Here is a 14,756-nt window from a genome sequence, read left to right as displayed (position 1 = left end):
TTATTTTATTTTGGTCAGGAATTATCTAAAAAAAATTCGTCAGTAATTTCCGATTTTTTGCTGGACAGAAAATGCACAGCATTTCCTTACCATTTTTCTTCTATAGTTTTTGACAAATAACTGGTCCAAAAATACTGAACAGTATTTTCAGTTTTTGCTGGGCAGAAACTATCCAATATTTACTTACTATTTTTCTTACATAGTTTCTAACAAAAAACTACCCAAGAAATACTGAACAGTATTTTCAGAGTTCTTAATGGACAGAAACTGTCCAGTATTTACTTACTATTTTTTCAAATCTAGTTTCTGACTAGCTATGAAAAAATAGCTAATATTTTCTGCTAAGTTTTAAAACAGTAACTGTCTAATTAATCCTAATCAATAAAAACTGTCTAGTTACTGGCCAGTAATCAGTTTTTCTCTCAGATGTTTCTACTTGTGTTACTTTAGACATATAGAACGAACGTTAACCCGTCACCCAATCCTTAAACGACAAGGTGCAATTATGGGGCATAAACGACATTTTTGAGTTTATTTTCTCCTTCTGCATATTAAAATTTGTAGGATAAATAAATTTAGTACAAACATATTTTTTATTGTATATAAAAATATTTTTTCAGTGTAATATCTGATTTTGGCGTAAACATATCACAAAGTTTCAATAGATTGCGCTGAAAAATATGCGCCGAATGAAATTATCTTTGAACTCCACTTTGTCGTTTAAGGATTAAATATAAATATTCTTTTATAAGGAATTTATTCATTTAAACCAAAGTGCTTAAAATTATTACAAAATGTAACATTTATCGCAGTAAAATACATTTGTAGTTGAAATTTCGTACGATTTTTTTGCACCGTTCGTAAGAAATTTTAAACTAAATATCACAATTTTGCACATATAATCTTATCTGATGGAAGCAATACAAACGGCTCTTATCACACAGTATAACTTTGTAAAAAATGATATTATCAAATAAAAACACTTACTGTTATAAATGTTATAAATGTCACATATTTAGCGAACGTGGCATAAAAGAAAAAATAGCCTTTGTTACATCGGTTTTGTGATAGGCTAGTTGTTTTATGTTTTGAGTAGGATTGCAATACCGAATAAAACGTGGCGAAGTAATATCATGAAATTAATTCCAAATTAATATTTATTTTTTAGATAGCGAAATCAATATATGAAACGTAATTTTGCTCGATAAATAGTGGATTTATGAGCAACTCTTTTGGGCGTCCTGAAATTACACACCTGGTGAATAATTTCAAATTCCGTTTTTCGTTTTACGAGCGTCCTATATCACGTCATTTCAGTTTAAGAGTCAGAAATGTATATTCAGTGTTCAAATACGCGTCCAAAATACGATCCCTGATTGCTTCTTCTACGCGAAGACGTATTGCGCATTTCCGGTACATAAAAAAGGGCATTCTTGTTTGGAAAATATTTTTATTATTGACATTTTCTAAAAATAAGATTAATGTTAAAATAAGATTATATGACGTTGAACGAAGATAAATTAGTCTTTAGGCAAGATGAATATATTTAAATTAACACAATTATATCTTCTCATATATAACCAACATTATTATTATTGCTCATGTATGAGAAAATGATTGTGTTAACTTGACTATATTCGTCTTGATTAAAGACTAATAATATATAACCAAGAATATTAACATTGTAATATTCTATGAGAAAATAATGTGTTAATTTGTTATATATTCGTCTTGAAAACAAATTTATTTTCATTTAACGCCATATAATCTCATCTTAACATTAATCTTATTTTCAAAATGTCAATAAAGATATTTTTTAAACAAGGATATTCTTTTTTCCATAAATTCGGCGCAGACCCATATTAATCGTTTCGGCCGATAAGCGACGAAATCCCAAGAAATGCCGACGATACGATAAGCACGGCGACTCGCGTCGCGCGGTCCCGCGTTTCCGCGGGCCCCTCCGGCTGCGCTATTATTTTATTAACAATAATGAAAGCCGGTAATTAAACATTCACACCCGGCGGCGCCGACGTTGGCGGCAGCAGCAAAGTCGCTCGCTCGAGTATTCCTCGTGGCAGCTCATCCGTATAACAATTTAATTCGAGCCACCCCAGCTACCGGCGCGCCCGGGGGTTCGCCTAACTTCTGCAGCACTTCGCAACACTTCGCTTACTTATTCACAACAACCGAGTTAAGCCGAGGCTCGTTCGAAAGCCGGGGCTCCAGCCGAAACGCCTCGGCGGATCTGCCGAATGGAGATAATCGGCGCCGTGAGGCTCCGAGAAAGCCCGCGAGCCGTGCGTTTTCGTGAGACCGCGGAACGACGGGAAAACTGAAGCATTTCGCGCGAGCGATCTGACTTCTCCCTGCGAATTCCTCAAAAAACATTTTTTTCGTGCTAACTTAAGCCTAGGTATACACACTTATTTTTCGTAGATGCTGTACTGGACTCTGAAGGACTAGCTACTTTTTTTTATTATAACTCCGGTAAAAATCACGTATTTTGACTTTTCTTTTCCCGACTGTTAATAGACTGATAAACACATATATTTATTAAGAATTAGAATTAAATTATAATAAGTATCATATAATAAAGACGTGTTGAAACATTAGAATTATTCATAAATGCAAAAACGTCATTTTACCGTAATAGCTTGAAAAATGCATATCTTTTTTGGTAATAGAGATCATCGAAAAAAATTTTCAGATTTTGAAAGAGCATGTTTCAAGGTACAAAGAAAAAAAATTGTCGCTTAAATATTGGAATATTCTCATGAAAATTATTAAGGTTCCAAAATTGACGATTTTTCATATTTCTATTTTCTGGCGGTTTTGCAGACAGGAGTAAGGATTTTTGTTAAAAAATACAAACTCAATAACTTGTAATGCATGTAACAGAAACAGAAAAAGAAAAACGTCAATAATTTAAGAGCGGCAAATAACATTCACCCAACAAGGCAATGTCATTTTGAGCGTTTAGTCCATGTGTTTCTGTCTCCCAATAAAAATTAGTTTTTTTTTTTACATTACTTATTCAATCTAACATTTTTTAGAATATATATTTACACTATGAACTCGAATAAAATTAATTACAAAATATACTTACTTGCAAAAAAGTTGCATGAAGCACACACTGGGATCTGGGAAACCTCGGGCTTACTTTACGTGTGAATTACCACAAAACCGACAGACAGTTGACTGCTGCGACAGTTGCTATCTATAGAGGAGACTTCAAATTTTTTTTTACACGGCAGTTGTATCCTCCTTACTTATTCTCTCTACTAATACTAGAGTTTCAAACTTTATCTGGAGTCTCGAAGACCCCAGTGTGTATAACTAGGGTTAACACAAGACTATGTTAACTATGTTCACTATGTTATAATCACAACTTACTTATGCACTTTGTGTGCATAAAATATGTCACAAAGAACGTCACACATAAATTGTGTTATTTTAACTCTCAGAAATGATGAACGTCAATTCAACGCGAAATAGTCGAAACAGCACAACATGTTGAATTAACGCGCGGGTATGTTAAAAATTTAACACATAACTTTCCACGCGAGTTGAATTCAACACAAGCGCAAAATTATTCTTATCGTATAGGATCTCGTGAGGTTGGAAATCGCGTCACGCTTAAAGTCGGCAGACTTAATGCGAATGAGGGCGCATTCTTACTTGCACGTACAATTTATTCCCACTGAAAAAACGGCGAAAGATGGACAAAGTTTAGGTATCGCTGCTCGCGCGACTTTCGTCGCCCGTCCCACGCCGCACAGTTGGCGCAAACGTGACGGTTGTTCCCCTAGCTGCGAGAGTTCCGAGGAGGATCGATGTCGTAGAACGAGAAGAATCCGCTCGACATTTCCTCTCTTGACGGGTATAATTGACGCGAGAGCTTCCGACGTGGATGCGAAGCTACTCGCGGAGACATTCGCCGAGTGAGGGAGGGTGAGAGAGGGTGCGAGACAGAAGAGAGAGAGAGAGAGAGAGAGAGAGAGAAGGAGAGAGAGAGAGAGAGAGAGAGGGAGAGAGAGAGAAGAGATAAAGACGAGGAGGCGAGGAAAGTCAGAGTTACGAACTATGCGAGCGACGTGTGGGTGCCTCGAGGTGCACGTCAGATGCAAATCATGCCGACTAATTTCTCGGAAAACTCACGGATCCGGAGGGAGAGAGAGCAGACCGAATATCCACGGTGAGATATGTACGTCCGAGCGGCATAATAGCGTAGCGATAAAGCCGAATCGCCGAATTAATTATACCCCCGTGTCTTTGGTTGTCCGAAACAGTTCAACCATTCGGCGCTAACAACCCTTTGGTTCTGCTAGTTATCAAAAGCTGCTTTCACGTACACGTTGATTAACCCTTTGGGACCTGAATTAATTTTTCTACATATATATATATACAGATATCGATATATTAATATTTTATTTATATTTAAAATACAAAATCCATACACGCATAACCAGGAGGAACAAAATGGGCTTTTTAATTTTAAATTTCGCTCCTTTTGAAAAGCTTGAATTCGCGCGATATAATAATAAAATTACTTATTTAATTTAACGGTGGTAAATAATTAAATCATATTTAAAAAATCGTCATTTGCTCTCTCCCTCTCTCTCTCTCTCTCTCTCTCTCTTTCTCTCTCTCTCTTTCTATGTTCTCGCACGTTCTTTGAATTTTTATCGTGCCATTAGAGACGTTCTTTAACGGGTAGTTTGGAGATCGATTAACTGTCGCATCAGTATCAAATAAATTGCATTAGGTGGGAAAAGGATAGGCAACGCAACGAGATCCGCGCCTTTATATCGCTTGACGGAGGTCGATGGCATTTCAGCGTATTTAATGTCACTCCTCGGCATTTGCTCGACCTTTCTTACACCCTATGACTCTCTGGTCTGAATTGATTCGAGCCACGAGACCGAAACACCAGAATCGCGCGTCCGCTGAAAAGACCGTATAAGTTTCGCAAGCGTCTTTACGTAGTTTCAATTAACAGTCTGTTAAAAATCTAATTAAAATACAATAGAATAGCATAAAATCGAGATAATGCAATAAACTAACACTATCTCGCTGCATTATAACCAGAGCCTTGGAATTCAAGATGCGTAGTAATCCTCAATCCAGTCCGATTCATTATCAAATCTAACCCGACCTGATCTGTGCTCGCTTTGGTAGAGTCAGACCCGAACCTGACTCGGATCAGTTTCTTGTCAAGACTAGAAAGGCCTGATTAAGAGGGTCTCCTCTTACAAAACGGGTATATAGGATGTCTAATAATTAATGACACACCTGTTGTGTACTGGGTAGAAGATTTTCATCAAATTGAACACAAAATTCCTTTATCATTTCGCAAACAACCATGTAAAATTTTGAGTTATTGATTAAAGAAGATTGGTGAATGATCATAATAAACGGTGGATGAACTGTAACGGCGACTTCTGCCGTCGTGTGCTTGTACATTAGATCAAACTGAACAAAAAAAGTCCTCTACTATTTTGCAAATGACCACGTAGATTTTTTATTATTAGTTAGAGAAGATCGTGCATGATTGTCCGCGATAATATGCCAATTTTCTTTAATTGACAACCAAAAATCCACGTGGCTATTTACAAAATGGTATAGAATTTCTTTGTTCAGTTTGATCTAATATACAAGAACACGCCGTCGCCATCACAGTTCATCTACCGTATCGCGATCATTCATCAGTCTTCTTGTATTAATAATTCAAAATTCTACGTGGTTGTTTGCGAAATGGTAAAGGAATTTTGTGTTCAGTTTAATGAATTTTATCTGCACACAAGGAGTGTATCATTAATTTTCAGACATCCTGTAGATCAGGTTATATTTGATAATGAATCAGAACCTTGATAAGGCTTCAGATATAACATCTTTTGACCCGCGGCACCCGGCGTCACAATTTGCTTAAAATTCCTGCGAGACAGAATATCGTTTCGCGCTGGTTGAAAACCACTGCCGCGCGCGATGTCGCCTCGATTCCGAAACGGATGTCCTTGTAAAACGTGGAAACAAAATCGTCGTCGGCGAGGAAGGGTGCAGTTGGGCGAAGCGAGGTAAGGGTTAATAGCTCTCGCGGAGCTCCTCGACGGCGCGTGACTATCGAGCGGAGCCGATTACGGCTCAAAGATACGTCGGCGAAAGTATACTTTCTTTCGCGGTCGATGGTAACGTGCAGCCCTTAAGGCGAACCATTGGTTAGGGGTCGAAGCGGTTGACCGTACGCAGAAGCGGAAACGGATGTGGCCGTTGGGTCACGCGATCTCCACGAGCCGAGCATAAAACACCTGAGTTGTTTAATCATACGCTCCCGAGGTAGAAGTCGTGGCTTGAGAACTCGTAAGGGCGAGACCTCTCCCGGCCCTCTCTCTCCTTTCTTCTTCCTGCCGACCTCGCGAATTTGTATCGCGTTGCGGAAGTAACGCGCGGATTGCTCATTGACGAGCGGACGTGTCAGTACAACGATAATGAAGGTCTTGGACATAATCAGAGGTTTCTTTGCGGTCCTCGCAAAAGTCCGGAGATTTAGCCTTCGAGAAGTTTAATTAAATTGTGCATTACATCTTTCCAAATAGAAACATCTCAGGGAAAAACTGATTACTGATCAGTACTAAACAGTTTTTACTAGCTAGGATTAATTAGACTGTTAGTTTTGAAACTTGGCAGAAAATACTGGCTATTTTTTCACGGCCAATTGCTAGTCAAAAACTAGACTTGAAAGAATAGTAAGTAAATGCTGGACAGTTTCTGTCTATTAAAAACTCTGAAAATACTATTCAGTATTTCTTGGGTAGTTTTTTGTCAGAAACTATGCAAGAAAAATAGTGAATAAATATTGGATAGTTTCTGCCCAGCAAAAACTCTGAAAATACTATTCAGTATTTCTTGGGTAGTTTTTTGTCAGAAACTATGCAAGAAAAATAGTGAATAAATATTGGATAGTTTCTGCCCAGCAAAAACTCTGAAAATACTATTCAGTATTTCTTGGGTAGTTTTTTGTCAGAAACTATGCAAGAAAAATAGTGAATAAATATTGGATAGTTTCTGCCCAGCAAAAACTCTGAAAATACTATTCAGTATTTCTTGGGTAGTTTTTTGTCAGAAACTATGCAAGAAAAATAGTGAATAAATATTGGATAGTTTCTGCCCAGCAAAAACTCTGAAAATACTATTCAGTATTTCTTGGGTAGTTTTTTGTCAGAAACTATGCAAGAAAAATAGTGAATAAATATTGGATAGTTTCTGCCCAGCAAAAACTCTGAAAATATTGTTCAGTATTTTTGGGCCAGTTATTTGTCAGAAACTATATACAATAAGAAAAATGGTAAGGAAATGTTGTGCATTTTCTGTCCAGCAAAAAATCGGAAATTACTGACACATTTTTTGAGATAGTTCCTGGCCAAAATAAAATAAAATATTATATTAAAGATGAAAAAAAATTATAAAAATTTAATTAATTTATAAAAATTTATAATTAAAAAAATTATAAAAATTTAATTCATTTTAATAAAATTATGGTTTCGACACATATATAGTTAAATTATTTATAACTATTAATAAACTGAAAAAAAAATAGATACTAATCAGAAACCAATAAAAAAATGCTTATAAAATAGTAAAAAAACTACATAGAAACTAGTAAAAAAACTGCTTAGAAACTGCTAATAAACAGGTTAGATATTGATTTGAAACTGTCTAGTTCAACTGTCAAGTTTTTGACGAAGTGAGCGTCGACCAAACCAGTCAATTTTTAGTCAAGAAAAGTGACTAAAAACTAGCTAGTTACCAAAAATTCCTAGACAGTTACTGGTCAGAAACTGGATAAATTTCTACTCGTTATTTTATTTATATTGTTATCTCGATGTGTTATGAAAAATCTCGTTACGATAAATTTCCACGATAATAAACTCTACGTGAGGATTCGAATTCTTACGTCAAATCTCCGGTACGTCATTATACCATTTGCACAACTTAATGAGTCGTTAAAGATACATTATTGAGCGAGATTATTGACGAAATCAAGGTGCATAGAATAATGGCTCTGAAATAGCGGAGTGCTCAATGACGATCGAACGTCGAAATACGATAACGACGAAAAAAGGCAATCAGCCGAATTTTCTTTGCAACCCTTAAGTTCTAACCTGGAAATTCAGCCTTTGAAGCTTAATTAAATCGTGCACCACATCCTGTCATTTCTGCGTTAACACATTTTGTACGATAAACATGCACAATGATAAACTCCACGCGTGAGAGTTTTAATTTTTATGCTAAATTTCTCACGTTATTCACACGTTATTACTTTGCTTGCGTTATTTAACGAATCACTACACTGTAAAAACTGATGTGTTAAATTTAACATTTCATGTGTCCAAAATCATCCACTCTCATTTATGTGTAAATTTAATACAAAACAAATGTGGTAAAAAGTGACCCGCATAATATGTAACAAATTAACACAAGAATTTAACACTTGAATACCGTCAGGAATCGCAATTTGTGTTAAATTGACATATATACATAATGTTAAATTAACTAAAATAAAACGTTACTTTAACATTTGAGAGAAATATTAATCTACGGTTTTGATGAAATGAAAATGTTAAATTGACATAATCTATGTCTGACACATTAAATATGTCAATTTAACACAATCTGTGATTCCTAACGGTATTCAAGCATTAAATTCTTGTGTTAATTTTTTCCATATTATGCGTATTACTTGTTAACATATTTGTTTTGTGTTAAATTTACACGTAAATGAGAGCGGATGATTTAGGACACATGAAATATGTTAAATTTAACACATCAGTTTTTACAGTGTAGATACATTATTACACTGAGAGAAATTATCCGATAAAAAATTAACAAGTGGATATTTCCGATCAAAATTATTTTTATATCCGATCATAATGGCGTTTCATCAGATAAATCGATAAAAAAATTATGAACCGATATTTCTCATCGGAAGTTTCCTGATTGAATACAAAAATGCAATTTGATCGGAAATATCTATTTGTTAATTTCTTATCGGATAATTTCTCTCAGTAATGTAAGCGGAGAAATTAAGCGGTGTATTAAATGGCTCTGGAATGTCTCCTGACGGTCGCACGAAGTGATCCTTTCGCTGCAATATAATCTCTTACTTGCGTCTCCAACGCGGTATCGTTCTATCCGGCGATGTTTTCTCAAACAATAATAGGAGGATGACGAGCCGGGCGAATCGAAAATGCGCGCGCGATGAATTATGAAATCCCATCATGTGGCATTAACGAGACGGACTCTTCCGCCTGTTTTCCCAGCGCGATTCTCGGCTAATATCTCACGGCGATCGAAACGCGCGCGCGCGGATAAAAAAAAATATCAAATTTATACCGTCCCATCGGTGAGTATCTCTCGCGCGCGTGCACGCGCTGTTTAAAGCCGATGACGCACTTGGTGCGTCGCGCAATTTCGCGATTTATCGCGGCTGCGTTTCAACCACCGCGTTTCGACCCGTCGGCGGCCGCGGCGCGTTGCGAACATCGACTGCGATTTGATTTAAAGCGCCGCTTCCGCGCGTGCGAAATGCGCGCAAAGCAGATTGAAGAAATTATCCGCCGCGCACCGGCCGCTTCAGCAATTTGCCATATTTTTGCGAGCGAAGTTGGCGCGCAGCGAAAATCGGCTTTGGCGGCGCGATTGTCATCGGCATAATACAGTTAATGCATTGCAATAATTAATTAATGGCCAACACGGGAGATACACACGCCGCGTTATTAGCTTGTCAAACAATTGTATCGATAATCATGCATTGATAATTATCGTATAATGAAAAAGCGCATACGCGCTCCCGTAAATCACGACTTTGTCCGCCTCGCCGCCGAGCGTTTTCGGAAAATGTCAATGTTTTCGCGCGAACAGCTCGGGTAGGTATAAGTAGATAGGTAGATAGATTTTAATTAAATTCTACGGCCTCTCTATCTCCCTCTCCTCTTTCTCTCTGTCTCGTCGAATACGACCGCGGCGTAAGACGCGACCGGCTTAAGCTCTTCCTCGACTTACGATCTCTCCGCTTCGAGGTAGCTTCAAGTCTCGCCTTTGTCTAGCGAAAGCACGGCGGGCATTGTCGGACGACCGCTCGACCCTCCCCGCTGACGGGCGCAAGCATTGTTCGTGCTTATATTGTATTTTGGCATTACGAGTTAGCCGGTTTAATTGTTATTGTTCCGCCGAGCTTATCGAACACGGTGCCCTGTTGCATTCCCACGCGAATCATCGCCCGGCATCGCAATTACTCCTAAATCACTAAACTCCCTTACCTGCGAGCGCGCGCAGTTACACGTAACTTACGACATTGACACTGTTTATTGACTCTCCGATATAACGGCAGTCGCCGTTGTAAGCATCGCGGAACGAGCACACCGCGTTGAATATCTAATGAATTTATTCGGCGGGGTACTAATACCATATTTGTAATTTATATATGTATATATATATATATATTTATATAATGATAATATGTGTGTGTGATGTCTATGTTTATGTCTGTACATTTCCTATTGACTCCTAAAACCTTTGATCGATTTGGACTAACTTTTGCATAGTTATTTTCTAAGCCTCTGTGAGAAATCTAAACTACCTTATGAAAACTGAACACCCTACTCCCTCTTCTTGATTTTACCCCTTTGACATTTTGTGTCAAACGGGTAACCCGGACAACGCGGGGTAAAGAGAGAAAAGCTCTAGTATGTAAAATATTTTTCGAATAAGGTAATATACATTTTCTTAAAATCTTGAGAAAATCCCTTATCTTTTCATAAAAGCAATTGTCTATTCTATTTGAATAAAGAAATATGGATTTAAGTAAATATATAAGTATATACTCATGAAATAAATACCTATTATTTTTTAGATATCTTTTCTCTCAATGTAATAACACACACACACACACACACACACATGATATGGCTCGAAAAATCTACACTTAATTTAATTTTCTGTCGTGACATTAGTTCTTCCTTTTATCGACAAAGTGCCTCTAGATGTGACTTATAAGCGTTCTGATTGATTTTCAGCCACATTTAGAGGCATCAGATAAAAGATGATTCAAAATGAGTAGCATTGTTTCAACAATTTTCCGGCTAGCGTATGTCTGACGCTTTCGCAACGATCCCGTCCAAAACGGATACGTCAAAGCGTCCGTGATATTTTCGTGCAATCAGCAATGAAAAATGAATCGTAAGCATCCGGCGTCGCGTCGATTTCGCCCGGTCGATGAGTAATACGCGTTATCGCAGTAACTTGGTTATTACTCGTCTCGCCGAACTCTCGTAACGGCATGCTCACGACTCGGTCCTGCCGTTACCCGAGAGCCACCCCCGCGCGATCCTCGGAATAAGGACAATGCAAAGTTAATTTCGCTCCCGCGATTCTCGAGGGTGACGCGAGGGTGAGAAGAAGGGCAGAAGCTCTCGCGACAGGGTAAGTAAGCAGTATAGGTGGGTTGTGCGATAGGACGAAGTGACGGCGCCGCGAAGAGGGTGGCCGGAGAGGGTGGAGAGGGTTGAGAGAAAAGAGAGAGAGAGAGAGAAAGAGAGTGCGGCCATTTTGTTTCCGGTGTCCCGGGAGCACTTCCGGTCACCGTCACGCAGTCCCGCGCGCCACGGAGTGCCCTCGAGCTTCTGAGATCTCCTTCCGCGATTATATTCAAATTAAATGCGCCGGTCCGACCGGTAATATACTGCCGCCAATTTAGCTACAACCCCCCGGGGGGTGGTTCGCCTTACCTCCTTGCCACCCTGTCCTCTAACCGCCGAGCGCTTCGCGCATCCGAGGAGCAAGAACCCCGCGAATTGTCTCATTTCGCCGGAAGCGCGTGCTGTCGCGCGTTATCGTCGATTTTCAACTCGACGGCGATCGGTTTCCCCCGGCGAGACACCCGACGGACTCCATGCAGCAAAGTGTAGAGGGTAAATTGATCTGCCGACTGTCTGCGGGGAAAAATTGTATGTGCTACCTGCGGGCTGCTCTTCGCGCGTATCACACGCGACTTCCTGCGCGAAAACGCTCCGCCATGAACTCACGGCGCGAGCTCACGTCACAAAGGGGTGAAAGAGGGGGACGGATCGAACTGCAGCGATAAACAACAAAGACAGATCGGGCTGAGTACAAACCGTAATCGTCCACGCCCCGAGATCGACAATAAATGGCCGAGCGACGCGACAAGGAATTCGCTTCCGGTTTGGGTTGCGTCGCGCCGCGCCGCGTCGCGTCGGCCCGCGTGCACGTATCGCGTTCAAGCGCGGCTGCATCCGAACAGTGGGGTTTTGGTTGCACCATTTTCAATGGTGATAATCCGACGTGCCGAGAGGGCCTCGTTGCGCGAGTCGAACCTGCTTTGTCACCGGATAACCTAGACTCGCATTGCCGGCTCCGATGGCGATAGACCTGCCACTTCCCGTCCTCCTCTTCGTCCTCCCTCTTCCCTCGCCGCATGCCCTCGGCATCGGTCGTTTCCACCGATACCACCCTCGAGCCGCGCTGATACCAGTCCCGACAAACGCGCACACACCCTTGCCGAGCCCTCGAGAGCGCGACGGAGAGGGACGGTGAGCGGGCGTCATCGACGGGGTGAGCATTCGCGTGCACTTCAAAACGATACACGCGTGGCCGCGTGGGGCGGTAATAGGCGTACCGCCGCGATTATAAACGAAATGCGCCGCGAGCAGATCGAATTACTCGGACGGACGACGCGGCGAGCCAATTCTCAGGTGCGACCGGCGCGGCATGCAGGGGGAAGCCCGTCACGCGGGCTAGAGGGTGATTAACGAGCCGCCGCCGCCGCCGCCGTCGCCGCGAATACGTGCGACATGCGATTCGGATCTCCGAATCGGCGCTGAAGACTCACCGTTGCGAGATCAACGCGGCAAGGTGAAAGCACCAACGCCGGGACACGCACCTCACCCCGGACACATTCCTAGATAAATTTTCATGATTATCACAACGTGAGACAATCGATGGTGGAATCTCTGCAAGTTTTTTTTTAATTAAATCTAGATTCAAATACACTATACTGAATTAGCCGTAGTTATGCAAGAATGAACCAACCTATAAAATTATTTATTTTTATCTTTATTTAATTTAAAAAATTTTCATTTAATGATCAATTGGCTAAGTTTTTTCACAATCGTTCGAGAAGTCAAGCAATTTTCTTTTCTTTAATTTATTCACTGACAAGCTTAACCTTTAGAAAAATGAGTAAAAAAGATGCAATTAGTAAAAATGACACAACTAGTAGAAAATACAAATACAATTGTCTTTTAATTAATTTTAAGTGCCCATAAAATTTTGATCGTTTTAAATAGATGGACCCATTGTTAAAAAAATATTATTTAAATTTATATAAATTTTAATTTTTTTTTGACAATGGGTCCATCCATTTAAAACGATCAAAGTTTTATGGGCACCTAAAATTAATTAAAAGACAATTGTATTTGTATTTTCTACTAGTTGTGTCATTTTTACTAATTGCATCTTTTTTACTCATTTTTCTAAAGGTTAAGCTTGTCAGTGAATAAATTAAAGAAAAGAAAATTGCTTGACTTCTCGAACGATTGTGAAAAAACTTAGCCAATTGATCATTAAATCCACATTGTGCAATAATATAGTTATAGTAATAAGTTTGACGTTACATTGACGCGGCAATGAATTTACTAAAAGCACTTGAATCATATCAAGAGACATAAACTTGCATCACTTTTTTTTATATTTATTTTGCAACTCTATTTCTTCATTCTATGTGATGAGTGTGAGTGTCGTGATAATAAAGAGACACAATTTTTACAAATAGTCTAATAAATTGTACCTAATGTACAAGCTCTCAAAGAATACGACTGTATTAAGAATGTCCAAGGCAAGAACCGAACATTTGCATACATCTGTCTATCTGGACTCATATTATCTGGTCTTTGAATACGAATGCTTAAACAAACTTTCAGCATAAAAGAAATATATATACATATATTCTATGTTGAAAGTTTAAACATTCTTATTCAAACAATAAGAGTGTCTAGAGTCGAGTACGTGTCCAGGCATCAGTACTTCTATCGATCTATCAGTACTGCTATCGATATTGAGACGATGTTGTCGCGAGTCAGGTGTCATTGTTACATCTAGCATACCGACTTATCAAAGAAAAATAACTAAAAGAAATGTTATTTATGAAATAAAGCTTTTTGATGAGGCCTCGACTTGTCGGATCAGCCGGCCGCGATTTATTCGCCAATTCTTCGCCAGCCGAGCGGGCGTCTCCCGTGTGAATCTGGCCGGCGATAGATGAGATCGAAGATCGTTCGTGCCACACGTGAAGAGGAGCGTAGAGGGCGAGTGCCGCAACGTTTGCGTTGCCCGTTACACGTGTATTCGTTTACTCGGCGAGCCGTGGCCGGCGGCGGTGGCGGTGGCGGTGTAGGCGGCAGGGGTTTGCCGGAGGCATCGCGCGCGCACGGAGGCGGAGGTTGTAATGGGCGTACTACTACTACTACTGGCGCGTGTACGTGTGCGTGTGCATTTACGCGGCGCGTTGCCAATGATTTATGTATACCGCTAATTACCAGCGTGCACTGCACTGTTTTATCCGGCGATCATAGTTTTATTAGGCCAACCTGTGCATTGCGGTATTGTCAGCGCCAAAAGCAGCAGTCCCCCTGTCTCCCTCCCTCCCCACTCCCCCCCCTCTCTCTCTCTCTCTCTCTCTC

General features: G+C 39.9%; 1 protein-coding gene across 1 annotated transcript in view; it reads left to right on the top strand.

Annotated features, from left to right (window-relative positions):
- The window catches only part of LOC116840830 (LIM domain only protein 3-like), a 63,080-nt gene that overhangs the window by 2,510 nt on the left and 45,814 nt on the right, over positions 1-14,756 (top strand). The gene's annotated exons all lie outside the window — the stretch shown is intronic.

Source organism: Odontomachus brunneus, unplaced genomic scaffold, assembly GCF_010583005.1.
Source record: "Odontomachus brunneus isolate Ranch 3 - 2012 unplaced genomic scaffold, Obru_v1 Obru_scaffold_012, whole genome shotgun sequence".
In the NCBI taxonomy this organism is placed as follows: domain Eukaryota; kingdom Metazoa; phylum Arthropoda; class Insecta; order Hymenoptera; family Formicidae; genus Odontomachus; species Odontomachus brunneus.
This window is presented reverse-complemented; position numbering and strand designations above follow the sequence as displayed.